We start from the raw sequence: 14,430 nt of genomic DNA, 5'->3' as shown, positions 1-14,430 counted from the left end.
TCTTTTGTTTCTTTTCCTCCTTAAAGGTGATGCTACATGGGATAATTTCTTTAGAGGAGAATATCTGTTTGAGTGGAGCCACGGGTTCCTGTGTTTGTCTCCTTCTAGAGTTTTCGTCTGTCCTCTGGTCTCCCTCTCTCCTAAAAAAGAAGAGTCTGAATGATGTCTATCTTTGCTTTCCTTGGGCTCTGTAAAATCTAATTACCTTTTTGGTCCAGATGTGTACCCTTATAGACCTTAGGTTCATATACTTTCCATGGTACATCAGTTGTTTATGACATTTTCTATTTTCACCTCTACCTCTAGTTGCGTGAAAATGGGGTACTTGATTATACTTAGGGTAGTATGGTTTCTGATAGTAGTCTCTCCCTGGATAGTTTTTTCCTTTCGGTTTTTGAAATCTTTTCTTAGAATACTGATTGTGGTTATTGTTCAGCCATCTATAATTCTGATCCAGGAAACAGAATGATCAGCCCTATGATGCGGGGATCTAGCATCATAAGACCGATCCCTGTGTCCTAAATCATATTGTGGTTTAAAATGTGTCACATTAGCCTCATGGTTTAATCTGATTGATTGAGGATCTATTTCCCTAGCTTCTAATCTAGAGTTTTACCAATTTCTGACTTGGTCTTTAATGTAATCCTCTTTGTCCCTCTTAAATTTCTTTTGTTTTGTTCAAAGTACACGTTCTTCTGATTTTTCTATTTTGGCTTGTATTTCCTGATCTCTTGTTTTAAATTCTGGCAAACGTTCATATGGTTCTAGCTTTTCTTTTAGTTCATTTACTTGAACATCAATTCTATGTAACGTTTTTGTTATGATGAGCTACAATGAGCCTCAGCAACTCAAATTAACAATTATCCTGAATTTTATTCCAAGCTTCAAGAAAAGTGTTGTCCTTAATCACAAATTGGCTGTTATAAAAATAATAGCCAATAGAGAAAATGTAGAAATGTTGCTAATTTTCAAGCAATGGAAAGTTTTGCCAAAAAATCTGCAAAAATTACCGAAAAATGTTTTATCTAAAAGTGCGAAACACTTTTGAAGACATTTATTTATACATCTCTACCTCCAATCTTCAGATTATTTATATTCTTTGTAATAGGGATGCACTTAATGCTAAATTGCTATAATTTATTTTCATTTTACAATGAATTCTCCTTTATATACCCCATTTTACTTGGGAAAATTGCAGTCCAAAAAATCTAAATATGATAGCATTTATTTGCTATTATTGATTCATACTACTTTTATATTGACAGATATAACGTTTTTCCAGTTGGTATATTCACAGGTACAAGTGTAAAGCTTCCCTTTTTTCTAATACAGGATAGATTCTATCTACATAGACAAATTGGAGACATATACTAGTTTTCCAACACATATGACTGTATGATCGTGAGTACCTACAGTACTCCTATTACGATCCTGGCATTACACATATGTGGTTCACAGTTTTAATACCCATTATTTTATTCATTTTGTGACATTAAAAATACCTTTTAATTAATTCAGAAATCATACTAGTGACTGAGTGCTAATAAACTAGGTTTTCTGTTCTCGTGTATTTAACAATATTTTAGTCTACATTCTACTGTCACTGCTCATAGTACAATTCAGCCCAAACTCCTAGCGCTATATTGCTGCAATGTTTCAATGATATGACTCAACTTCCATCCTCCTTATTTGAATTGTGTTCCTAGCTTTACAGTACAGACCTTCATCCATTCACTCTTTCACATCTGCAGAAAAGCCCTGAATATACTTGCAGCTACGCCATCAGGCCAAAAAAGCATTTCATTACAAATATCCATCATGATGGTGACACAATGTGGCGACAACAATAGTTTACCTTCACAATCTTGTACCAGAACTCTCTGTATGTGAAATGTAGAAAATAAAGAACAAATTGGATATTGTTTTGCATACATTTTATTTTCTTTGTATCAAGTCAAAGGAACCAGAGTTGTTTTTAAGACAGCAGAGATTAAAACTGTAGGAGGTGCAACTACTGTGTAAATGTGAAACATTGACAGTGGTTATTTTTCAGGCAATTAAAATAACAAGATATCACCTGCCTGAATTCATAAGCACTAAACAGTTTAGTGTGAGGGTGGATGTTGAGCATTTTATGAGATTAATCCTGTTGCTAAATGTTTCTTTCTAACAAACAATGATTAGCATGACATATTTTTATAAAGCAAAGTCTTGTAAAATTCCCTTTATTCTGTGATCTACAAAGTAACCCCTTCACTGACATAGTGTAGCTAGGCACTCAGATTTTACTAAATATTTGTCATGCACATGGCGCAAACCAGTCATCCAAACAATAAGGACACTATCATTGGTGGTATTATCTAAGCAGGGGTGCACAAACTATTGGAGCTGAGCCCCCCCCCCCCCACTTGCTCCCCCCGGTGTCAGCGCCGCCCTTATCTCGTTTTCCAGCGTTGGGTCATGTGACGTCATGTCGTGACCCCGCAGCGTCATTGGACATCGCGTTGCCATGGCGACGAGTCATGTAACGCCACGTCACATGGTCCCACAGTATTGCCATGGCGACACATCACACCACACATCGGAATCCCGGTAAGTGAATTACAGAGGCCTCACGCGATCCCCCGGCATTTAATTTAAATGCCTTGGGGAAGAGCGTGGGGCCTCTGCAACCGCCTGCGCCACCCTCCCCCAGGAAAATCTCATGCCCCCAGTTTGCGCACCCCTGATCTAAGCAGAACGTTAAGCCTTCTCTTTATTATCTAAGAAAAGAAAGGCAGAGATAACTTGGAATCTATGACAATATATTGGAGGCTCATGCATATTCCTACTTTGCATTTAGATATACAGGTACTGTATAAAGTCTTGGCAGTTTGAGCATGCATCCCAGTCTAAATTACCACATAAGATGGACAAGTAAGCTCTGAACTGGTTGTAATTCTGCAATTATTCTTGTACTGGACTGTTACTATGGTCAGAAAATATTTGAGGATTTGTCTTAAAGTATCAGCCATGTTACTTCAAACTTGAGTGGTTTGCTCTGATTCTCATAAACGTGCCCCTCTCCGTTGAGGAAATACTGTGTGACATTTAGTTTCATAAGTAGAGTAACAAATATCAAAGGACATAAGGAGCTATGTATCAAGCTAAAAGTGGAGCAACCAAACAAACTGAACCAGATGTACATATGAAAGAACAAATCGTATTGATTTCAATTAGATTTTTTACTTTGTTACATGGTGCTTTTGTGAGTAGGTTGATAGTTATTCCACAATGAACTGAAGAATGTAGCAGAAATGTCAAAGGTTCAGCTAGAAGTTAGGAGTAATTATAATATCATTTACACCATTTTTTAACCAAGGCCCCTTTTCAATATAATTAGGAGTGAGGCAAATATAGATGAAAATGTGCCCCCCTTCCATTCTCTTGAAGTTACTGCATTGTTATTAACTGTGCATAATATGGTCTCTCACCACATTGAACAGGGGCATAAAACAGGGAACTAGTAAAGGATTCAACAAGTGAGGATTGTGCAACAGATTATATATATATATATATATATATATAGAGAGAGAGAGAGAGAGAGAGAGAGAGAGAGAGAGAGAGAGAGAGAGAGAGAGAGAGAGAGAATAATTATAATTATAATGGAAATAATAATGGAGATAATAATATATATATATATATATATATATATATATATATATATATATATAATCATTATTATCTCCATTATGGCTTTCAAAGAGGGATTAGTATATCAATATATAGATAGAGCAATATAAATAGAGCAACTAAACAGTAAAGGGATTGCACTGGTGTGTGCTCAGGAGAAAGCTGGTAGGCTTTCATGAAATAGTGAGTTGTAACCTTTTTTGTAGTCCTACCTTTCTGGGCATTATAGGGTTATTACATTGATTCCCAAAAAGGTAGAGATTGGTAATTTTATGATCAGACCTCCAAAGCATATAATAATTCAGGTATACAAAGAAATTAATGTTGTAGGTTCCAAATGCCTTCAAATTGTGCATATACATGATTTAAAGATGTAGAAAAAGGTGTTTTGTTGTTGTTTTGATACGGTCCTACCCATATTGAAATGGGCAGTACCTAAAACCACCCATGGAAGGGCTCTGAAGATCTTCCCCTGTCAAGGTGCACTTTGTTGACCTACTGTACTCTACCTTATCTCTTCCCTTATACATAGATATGTCTGCTAGTTGATATGCTGCTTGTCATGCGTCATTTCCAATAGCATCTGAATGTCCACTTCCAATGTTGCTATTTTGATCAAATATGTCATTAACTGAATACAACAATTGTTTTTGTATTCAAAATAGCTGCCAACATTTATTGTAAGTGATTGTGGTCCAGGGTACTGTTTTCCCCTGTCAATTTATTCTTTCAGTTTTAATAAGATTTTTAAGTCAGAAGACATTAGAAAGTTTATAAGAATGTGTTGGAGCCAGAAGAGTTATCTTAATTGATCTATAGCATTCTTTCTGTCAAATTTACCATGGTAATTTGTTAGAATGTTAAACTATAAGGCCCTTACCCTGTTACATGGAAATTGAGCTATGACACTCTAACAGCATAGTTGATTGGTGTAGTATCAACTTACTTTTATTGTAGTATCCCACTTTTCCCAAAGGGGAGTAGTAAGATTTGGAACAGATGTATTTACTACAGTATTTATCTCAGTGGTCCTAATGTCAGCTCCCTAAGTACTATCTCCTTGTGTTGTCCTAGTCATGGTTCTCCGCTCTCCAGTACTCCCTGTGAAGAAAAAAACATATCAGTCTGAGACTTACAAAGAATTTAAACAGTTCATTCTCTGACTGAAATGGATCTACTCTATGCGTGGGTAGAATTACAGATTTGTATGGGACCCTTCAATGTTTGGTATAGAATATATTTATGATGAGGTGTTGTGTACTAAGTTCACTTCTGCATTCTCCTAATGTGGTCATGGATAATTGGTATATGAAGTAGTTTCATGTATACTGTATATTTGTTCTCCTTTATGTGTTGCTGCCATTATTATTTTTGCATCTTGAATCTGGTCTTCTTTAGGTTTCATTTCTTCTATGTGGATCTAGACATTTCCACAACATGTTCTAAGTAATTATTAATGTATTGAGAACTAAGACTAAATACAGTTGATATTTTACACAATGTCTTCATTCCCAGTTTTATTGTGAACATTATCCAGAAGTGTTATGTTATGATGCAGTACTGATGTAGAAACATTTTTATAGACAAAAACCTGTGTGCACCATGATATTCTAACTACAAATACATGATTTCAAAACAGAAAGGGCAAAATGGAATACACGTATGTACACAATGCACAAATATCAATACAAGATTGTACAGTAAATACAAATACCACTTGTGGTGCATTTACATGTCTCAGACAGGTCCTGTCTTTCTCTATTGTCACTCAGCAAACAATGCTTCCGTTACAGCTGGGGATTCTGGGTAATGACATACAAATTAGCACTCACAGTGAGTCACTTTTAACTTATACAGTAGCAGCCGTATTACACAGCTTTTCAGCACAGCCTGGGTTTAAAAAGTGCATAGCCAGTAAACCTACTCACAGAAGCTGTTTCGACCCCTTGGGTCTCCTCAGTGCAAGGTTGGTCACTGGCAATGCAACATGAAGCTGGTATGTTGGTATAAGCAGACATTTAATAAGTTATGGTGGGTTACAAAGTTATGTGATGAGAAAAGCCCTCCTCCGTACTGTGTACAGTAAATAAAAATACCACTTAACTATATGGGTATTTAGTCACCAACCCGGGGTTTGGGATGAAACCAATAAAAAGCAGAAGAAAAAGCAGCACTACAATGCATCATCATTTATCCAGCATGGTAATGATTTGTCATGGGTTTGTACCATGGGAACGAAAAACGGTCTAGAATATACAGTATGATGATACAACCTCCGTAGTGCAGATCTTTTGTCTACTTTATATTACCGATGACATCCACTGATGAAACACAAGCAGGCTGATGCTAACATAGATGCGGAAGGCTGAAATGACAGGATTGACTATTGTGGCCATTGGCACCCACGACAACACATTTGTTCCTGTTGTTATATACCTCCTGCCTTGTGCGTGACCTTACTGGGGGGAGAGGTAATAAGTTCTACCGTGCGAGATCACCTTCAGCTCCTGGTGCCTACGGCAGATGGAGGCGCTGTACTGCTAAAGAGATATGTGGGGTATGAACCCCAGAAGCCTGATCCTGTGTCCCCATTACCATCGGCGGATGACTCAGCCCTCTTGTTGCCAGCAGGTATATACACCATACACCCTGTAATGGACAAATCTCCCACTGGGTGGGGGAAACACTGTTGCATATAGAAGATGCTTTCCGTTTATACGTGTCTCACAGTGTTTTGAATTGATCTGGAATACACAGCATTTTGTTTAATCTAATGGTAAGTAATTACTGTGTAAATAGTGTTATCTAGCTCTGTTTATGTAGTTTGCAAAGCAACATATGAAGTTTATTAAGCAAAGTGCTTCAGCATTTAAATTAGGAATGCAGTTGAATTACAGATGTAGCAGGCTTCATTATTTCATTTTGGTGGGATATGTTGCGATATTGGGCACCAACACTGCTGTTGAAAGCCAAGCAAATGCTTTGATATATAACATGATATGTTGTGTTTGCAAGGGGAGTAATGAAGCCTGCAACATTTATATTAAATTATTCTGCTGTGAATTTATATAATTGTTTTTTACGCGTTTCGTGTCATATGCTTTATCAGATGGCCGTCTATATTCTCACGTTGATACGTCAGACACCAAGTCTCTCCAAGAGACCGTTGAGCATCCCTTTTCTGCAGGACTTGGCATTGTGGTCACTCTCCACTAATCAATTAGCAATTAGACTTTGGAACCATGACGATAAGGTGTGTGCCGTGTTTTATCATCTAAGACAGGGGTGCGCAAATGGGGGGGCACAAGATTTGTTTGTTGTTTACAGAGGCCCCACACTCTTCCCCAAGACATTTAAATTGAATGCCAGAGCAAGGCCTCTGTACACTATCTTACCATGGGCTCGATGCAGTAAGCCCCGATAAAATCTTTTCGGCAAGTGTGGCGGATAGGTGGCGGATAGGCCTTTTTTTGGCGATTTGCCCTCGCGGTATTCAGTAAGGGCCGAATCCTTCCGATCCCTGCCGAATCACTGCGAAAGCAAAGCTGCTGATGAGCCTGTGCCGATACAGCCTGGCTCCCGATAAGCCTTCCGATACGCCTTTTGTGCCGATAGGTGTTTGCAGCAGAGAGAGACAAGCCGCTCTCTCAGCGCAAACATCGGCAAAAAATAAAGTATTTATAAACAACTTTTACTGATAGTGTACAAGTGCAGAGGGTCTCCGGAGCTGAACCGCATTGATTTCAGGTCCGGGGACCCCTGCTTCCCGAGATACAGGCCCCTTTATGAGGTGCCGGTATCCCTCTGCATTTAAAGGTCCCGATCACGTGACCGCGGCATGTAAACAAAGCAGAGGGATACCGGCACCCCCTAAAGTGGCCTGTATCTCGGGAAGCAGGGGGTCCCCAGACCTGAAACCAAAGCGGTTCAGCTCTGGAGACCCTCTGCACATCTACACTATGAATAAAACACACATATCAATAAAGACTCGTTCCTTACCTTTGCGGGTATCTGCTACGGTAGCGAAGCAGCATGAATATTTATTTAATAATACTGTACAGTGAGCAGGGGGTCCCCCGAGCTGAACCGCATCACTTTGTGGACCAGGGACCCCCTGCTTCCCGAGTTACAGGCCACGGAATGTGTCATCGGGTGGCAGTGTCGCCGCCATCTTTATAGCGTCCCATTCGCGACGTGCCCGCTATAAATATGGCGGCGACACTGTAACCGATACCCCAAATCGGGGCCTGTAACTCAGGAAGCAGGGGGTCTCTGAGCCACAAATTAATGCGGTCCAGCTCAGGGGGCCCCCTGCTCCCGCACAATAGTATTAAAAATACATAAATGCTGCTTCATTACCATAGCGGATAGCCGCTAAGGCAATGAGGGGGTTAAGGCAGAATTGCATGTTTATTGGGGACATTTGCCCCAATAAACATTGCAATAAACAACATACACCCCCTGTGTATTTAAAATACATAAACAACAATAAATACATTAAATACATATAGTACTCACCACCCATGTCCGGCTGCCACGATGAAGGCCATCCTCCTCTTCATCCTGCCCATGGCCCCCTCCGCTGCTGCAAAACAGACACAATAATGAAAACATCCAATGTAATGTCCCCTAACCCCTTAATCACCATAGCGGTTATTAAACGCTACAGTCATTAAGGGGTTAACCCACCCTCACCCACCACTCGGGATGCCTACATACCCTCCCACACTAACCCCCCACCCCGTGAGGCCTAACCACCCTCACCCACTACCCACAATAAACATCATAATATTTAATAAATACATTACCCACCCCCTGTGCCCCCCCCATAAAAACAACATTTATCCTTTTACAAACAGGGTTCATAACGCAGCCCCACGCGAGTCCCCGGTCGGCTGGTGGGGCACCTGACAGACCTACAGGGTACCAGCAGCCCTTTTCAAACAGGTTCTGGGGGCCATTCACCGCGATCCGACGAGGATCACCAGGAGCTACAACAACCAGAGGCTCTTCAACAGACGCTCGTTATACCTCTAAAGTAAACGCTACTTGTACATTTTATATGTACTTATTTAAGTACATTTCTTTACTCCGTTTTTACCATAAACTGTTTTGTTCGATCTGTACTATGGTCTTTCTCTGTTTTTCCTGTGGCATCCGTACCTGAGTGAGATCTCCTTCACCTCAAGTTTGTTGGGATCCTGTCATTGCGGCCTGCTATACACCATCTGGTCTTGTCAAACGCTGTTTTTATACCTACTTGCTGTAAGTAGGCAATCTATAGAGCCAAGATACTTCATTGTCCATATTATCACAATATACTGCACAATCATCTTTTTTGTATTTTATTTTTTGGGGTGTTCCTGCAACCATTGCTCCCTTCCAACCACCTGCATCCATTCCATTTGAGGGGAATCTGTACATATTCCCCATAGGAAGGTTGAGAAATCGTTTTAGTTACACTTCTTTTCTATGTGTATTTATCACCCTATCACTGCACTTTTTTCTAGCGCCGGTCTAAATCATTTGGTTTCATCACCCGTGGAACCACCAGCCTGGTACCCGTGAGATACCCGAGGAGACCCGCAGGTGGTCTCCAGAGGTCCCACGCAGAACCACGGAACAAACCCTGAATGTAAAAAAAAATAAACCTGGCCTATACATTCAATACATACACCCCCCCCCCCCCCCACAACACCTACAGTACAATAATGTGCAAAATAACTATTATCCAGATAGTCTATCCCTACTCTGATTGGCTCTAGTATACCATGTGACAGAGGCTTGGGGGAGAACGGATGTGACGTCATTGAAAGCCTGTCACATGGTACTGGAGCCAATCAGAGCATGGGAAGTCTATCCCTACTCTGATTGGCTCTAGTACCATGTGACAGGCTTTCAATGACGTCACATCCTTTCTCCCCCAAGCCTCTGTCACATGGTATACTAGAGCCAATCAGAGTAGGGATAGACTTCCCACGCTCTGATTGGCTACCGTACCATGTGAGGCCGGCCATGTTTCTTTTAATGTCTTCATCTTAAAGGCAATTGAAGCAAAGCCATTCTGATTGGCTGTGCTTTCATTGCCTTTAAGTGACGTCATCATTTTTTTTTCTCGGCCAAAACACATGGTTTTCACGGCCCAATCTGGACCGTGGGAACCATGACAAAAATGTGACGTCATAGGCCTTTAAAAGCCTATGTCGTCTCATTTTGAAGCCAGACGCCGAGGAGGAAGGACCTCCTACAGAAGAAGGACAGGGCGTGGCCGAAGACGGGAAGAAGACCCCGGAAGAAGGTAGAAGAAAGAAGAATACAGATGAAGATGGATTACAAGTAGAAGACCCGTGGATTTATTTGGATTTTTAGTGTAATGTTTATTTTTTTATGGTTTTTTATTTTATGGGTTCCTGTTCCTGGTGGTTTTGTACGTGAGTAAGGTGCGCAACGGGAGTCGGTGGGGCCAAGTAATGGTAAGTGAACTAAAGAAATGTATTTTATTTAACTTGTTAATTTTTTTAAAAGCTTTATTAACATGTGTTTTTTTTTTGGTGCTATATCATTTCTTGCCACTGTATGTATGTATGTATGTCTAGAGAGATATATACATACAGGGTAAGAAATGATGTTTAAAAGCTTGATTTGATGTGTTTTTAAATAATTTGTCTATGCTGCTATGCTTTATTGTGTGTTTAAGGTATTTTACAATTAGATAGATGTAATTGTTGATATTGTATTGTGTTCTTGAGGTCAGGGTTAGGCTTCGTTTTGTATTTTGTATTCTTGTTGGTACATATATTTTTTCACAGGCTAAATTGTTATGTTAAAGGCTTGAAATTGTTAATTGTTTAATTGTTAGGGATGGAATGTAAATTGTTTAGGGATGTCATTAATGAATGGTAATTGATTTATGTTTACTGGATTGGATAAAATAGTTTACTTGTTTGGAGGTATTTGTAGTTTGCTTGCAATTTTATTGTTAACATTCATTTGCAGAATGTATATGCTGCATAGATTGGATGCATCATATATACTATGTAAATGCAATGTGTTGATTGGCATTAGAGGTATTTGATTGGAATTTGATGATTGTGATTGTAAGATCAGTTAGGATTATGAAAGGAAATTAATTTTATTGTAGTGTGTCTTTATGGAGAATTGTTATTTGTAGTACAGTATGGTTTTGATAACCCTTCTACATTTATTTGTATATTGGTTCATCATGTGTGTGTGTATATATATATATATATATATATATATATATATCTGTATATATATATATATATATATATATATATATATATTTGCATGATGAAGCCACTGTACAAATTCATGGGTGAAGGGTGGGTATCGGGCCAGTGTGGCTTAACCCCTTAATTACCTTTGCGGTTATTTAAGGTGTTTAAGGGGTTAATTGATATCTGAATGCAATTACAATGTATTGGCTTTGTTTTGGCTATGTATTTTGTGGGCAAGACAAGGATGTTGCTGGCGACGGAGACTTCTTATTGATGAGGTCAGTAGTACTTTATTTATTTGAATATGCTAGTTAATGTTTTTAATAATGGGCAAATAATCTATTATCCCTATCTGGATAATAGTTATTTTGCACATTATTGTACTGTAGGTGTTGTGGGGGGGGGGGGGGGGGTGTATGTATTGAATGTATAGGCCAGGTTTATTTTTTTTACATTCAGGGTTTGTTCCGTGGTTCTGCGTGGGACCTCTAGAGACCACCTGCGGGTCTCCTCGGGTATCTCACGGGTACCAAGCTGGTGTTCCACGGGTGACACATGCGGGGATGAATCGGTGGCCTCACATCTGTGGGGGCACCGCGGACCCGTAGTCTGTGGGATGAAGCTGTGTGGTCCCACTTCTGTGGGTGCACCGCCAACCCGTAGGTGCGAGATGAAGATGTGTGGTCCCACTTCTGTGGGGGCACCGCGGACCCGTAGTGAGCACCCGTGAGTTCCCCAGACCCCCGTGGGAACCACCCGAGGCCCCGCAGACACCTGTGGGTGTGACCCGGGGCTCCCAGACATCCTTGGGCCTACCGTGGGGACCCAATTGTGGCCCACGGTGACCCAAGGAGACCACCTGGGGGCCATGGTGCTGGCGGGACCCACCAGCAGGCCTCCAGAACCTGTTTGAAAAGGGCTGCTGGTACCCTGTAGGTCTGTCAGGTGCCCCGCCAGCCCACGGGGACTCACGTGGGGCTGCATTATGAACCCTGTTTGTAAAAGGATAAATGTTGTATTTATGGGGGGGCACAGGGGGTGGGTAATGTATTTATTAAATATTATGATGTTTATTGTGGGTCACTGTATTGTTTTTATTGTGGGTACTGGGGTGGGGGGGGGGTTCCCCAACGGTATGTGGGTAGGCCTCCCTTGTGGGTAGTGGGTGAGGGTGGTTAGGCCTCACGGGGTGGGGGGTTAGTGTGGGAGGGTATGTAGGCGTCCCAAGTGGTGGGTGAGGGTGGGTTAACCCCTTAATGACTGTAGCGGTTAATAACCGCTATGGTGATTAAGGGGTTAGGGGACATTACATTGGATGTTTTCATTATTGTGTCTGTTTTGCAGCAGCGGAGGGGGCCATGGGCAGAATGAAGAGGAGGATGGCCTTCATCGTGGCAGCCGGACATGGGTGGTAAGTGCTATATGTATTCAATGTATTGATTGGTGTTTATGTATTTAAAATGGGCACATTCACTATTATCCCTTTGTGGATAATAGTAATTGTGGCCATTACTATACTGTATGTGTTAAGGGGGGGGGGGGGTATTTCTTTATAAGTATGTATGTGTTTAGACATTAATTTGGGGGGGCACATAATTGGTACTGTAGGCCTGCGGGTAACACCCGAGGGCCCCCGCCAGCCTATAGTATCATTGATGTGCATATATGTGTATGTTAGGGGTTGTTTGGTTTTATATATATATATATATATATATATATATATATATATATATATATTTATTTATATAGAGTTATTTATTTAGATATATTTACTTATTTATTTAGTGTGGGGCTGCTGTGTGTGATTATTTTTTATTGTGGCTAGCGGGGGTGGGTGAAGGGGGTATTAGCCCCAACGGTGGTTGTTTAGGGCTTGCGGGTGGGTAGCGGGAGGGCTTAACTCCTTCATGACCATAGCGGTATTAACTGCTACGGTCGTGAAGGGGTTAAGTGCACCCGCAACCCCCCGCAAGTCCTAAACTCACAAATACTCCCTTCACCCACCCCCGCTACCCACAATAAAGCTGGCACGGTGGGTTAACCCCTTCATTGCCTTAGAGGTTAGCCGCTAAGGTAATGAAGTGGGCTGTACATGCCTTTTTCCTGCCTCGGATGCATGCCGGGGGGCTCCGGTGCGGGTATCAGCTCCGGAGACCCCCGGCATCAATCACAGACAGAAAAAAGGGCTGATTTTTTCTAAGTGTCTCCCTTACCGATGCTTCTCCTCCACCAACTTGCCAACTTTAGTTGGCGGGCTGGATTCCCGATAAACTCTCCAGTCTGGAGTGCCGATCAGCACCGAAAAGCTGATCAGGGCTACCTGAATTAATCCGGGTTCAAAAAGTGCCAATAAGTGGCTTATCGGCAGCCGGCTCCCGATAATTTTTTATCGGGAGGAAAAGTTGACGATAAGTCCCACTTATCGGTGCTTACTGAATCTGGAGGGCAAAAAATGGTGAAAAAATGCCGAAAAAGCCTTATCGGGGCTTACTGCATGAGGCCCCATGACTCAGAAGACGTATTGCTGTGGCGATGCGGTGTCAAATGACGCTGTGGCTCATGTGACTCTAAGGGGCCAGGAACACGGGTGGAGTGCTGGCAGGTAGGCGCAGGGCCAAAAGTGTGCGCACTCCTGATCTAAGATGTGAGCTTTCGAGTTATTGCAATTTTATCGATAAAAGCACTTTTTACTTACACAATCCCTTATTACGTTCCTCTTCTTTTTTTTTAGTTTATACATGTAACCAGGTCCCCTCTTTTCCCCCCGGTTCCTCTGCTTTCCCTCCCTCTTACCTCCGGTGCAGGGAGGTGGATGCCGGGCGAGCGGGACACCGGAGACCCGCGGCGAATGCCGCTGCAGGGCACCACCATATTAGGAAGGCTCGCGCATGCGCAGTGACTCCGGGAGTTGCGACGGCCATGTTGGTGCACCTCGCGCATGCGCAGTAGCAAGTGTGAGTGGTGGCCATTACTTCTAAGTCTCTGCGGGGATTATAATTCTCAGCAGCCCCAGGGGGTGCACAGTACATGGGCTGTTATGGTCGATAGGGTCCCTAGATTGTTGTCGAGGCAAGTGGATACATTTGGCGTGCTGGACCACTCTAGTCAGTCGGAGCTGGGACATCAGAGGGTAAGGGTGTGTGTGCAGCGTGTCTGTAGGCCCGTGCACTAGACCAGAGACCCCCTGTTAGGCCCCAGCCAGGCCTCAATTCCCACATAGTTTGTGGCTGCTATAGGGACAGGCCCTTAGATAGGGACACTGCCCCACATAGCATTATTAGTGTCAGAGACACAGTGGAACGCTGCGCAGTAGTTGTGGCCTGTGGTCTGGGGCCAGACCACCACCGCAAGGCTAGAGACTATCATCATGGTGGGACCCAATAGGAAGATTCAATGACCTATGCTTTGGCGGCCATTTTATTTCTCCAGTACAGACAGGAGACCCTGACAATAGAAACTACGTATCGTGGGAACCGAACTAGAGAGGGCATCCTATGAGCTTAAAATAGTACAGTTCAGT

Source organism: Ascaphus truei, chromosome 1, assembly GCF_040206685.1.
Source record: "Ascaphus truei isolate aAscTru1 chromosome 1, aAscTru1.hap1, whole genome shotgun sequence".
Taxonomy (NCBI): domain Eukaryota; kingdom Metazoa; phylum Chordata; class Amphibia; order Anura; family Ascaphidae; genus Ascaphus; species Ascaphus truei.
This window is presented reverse-complemented; position numbering follows the sequence as displayed.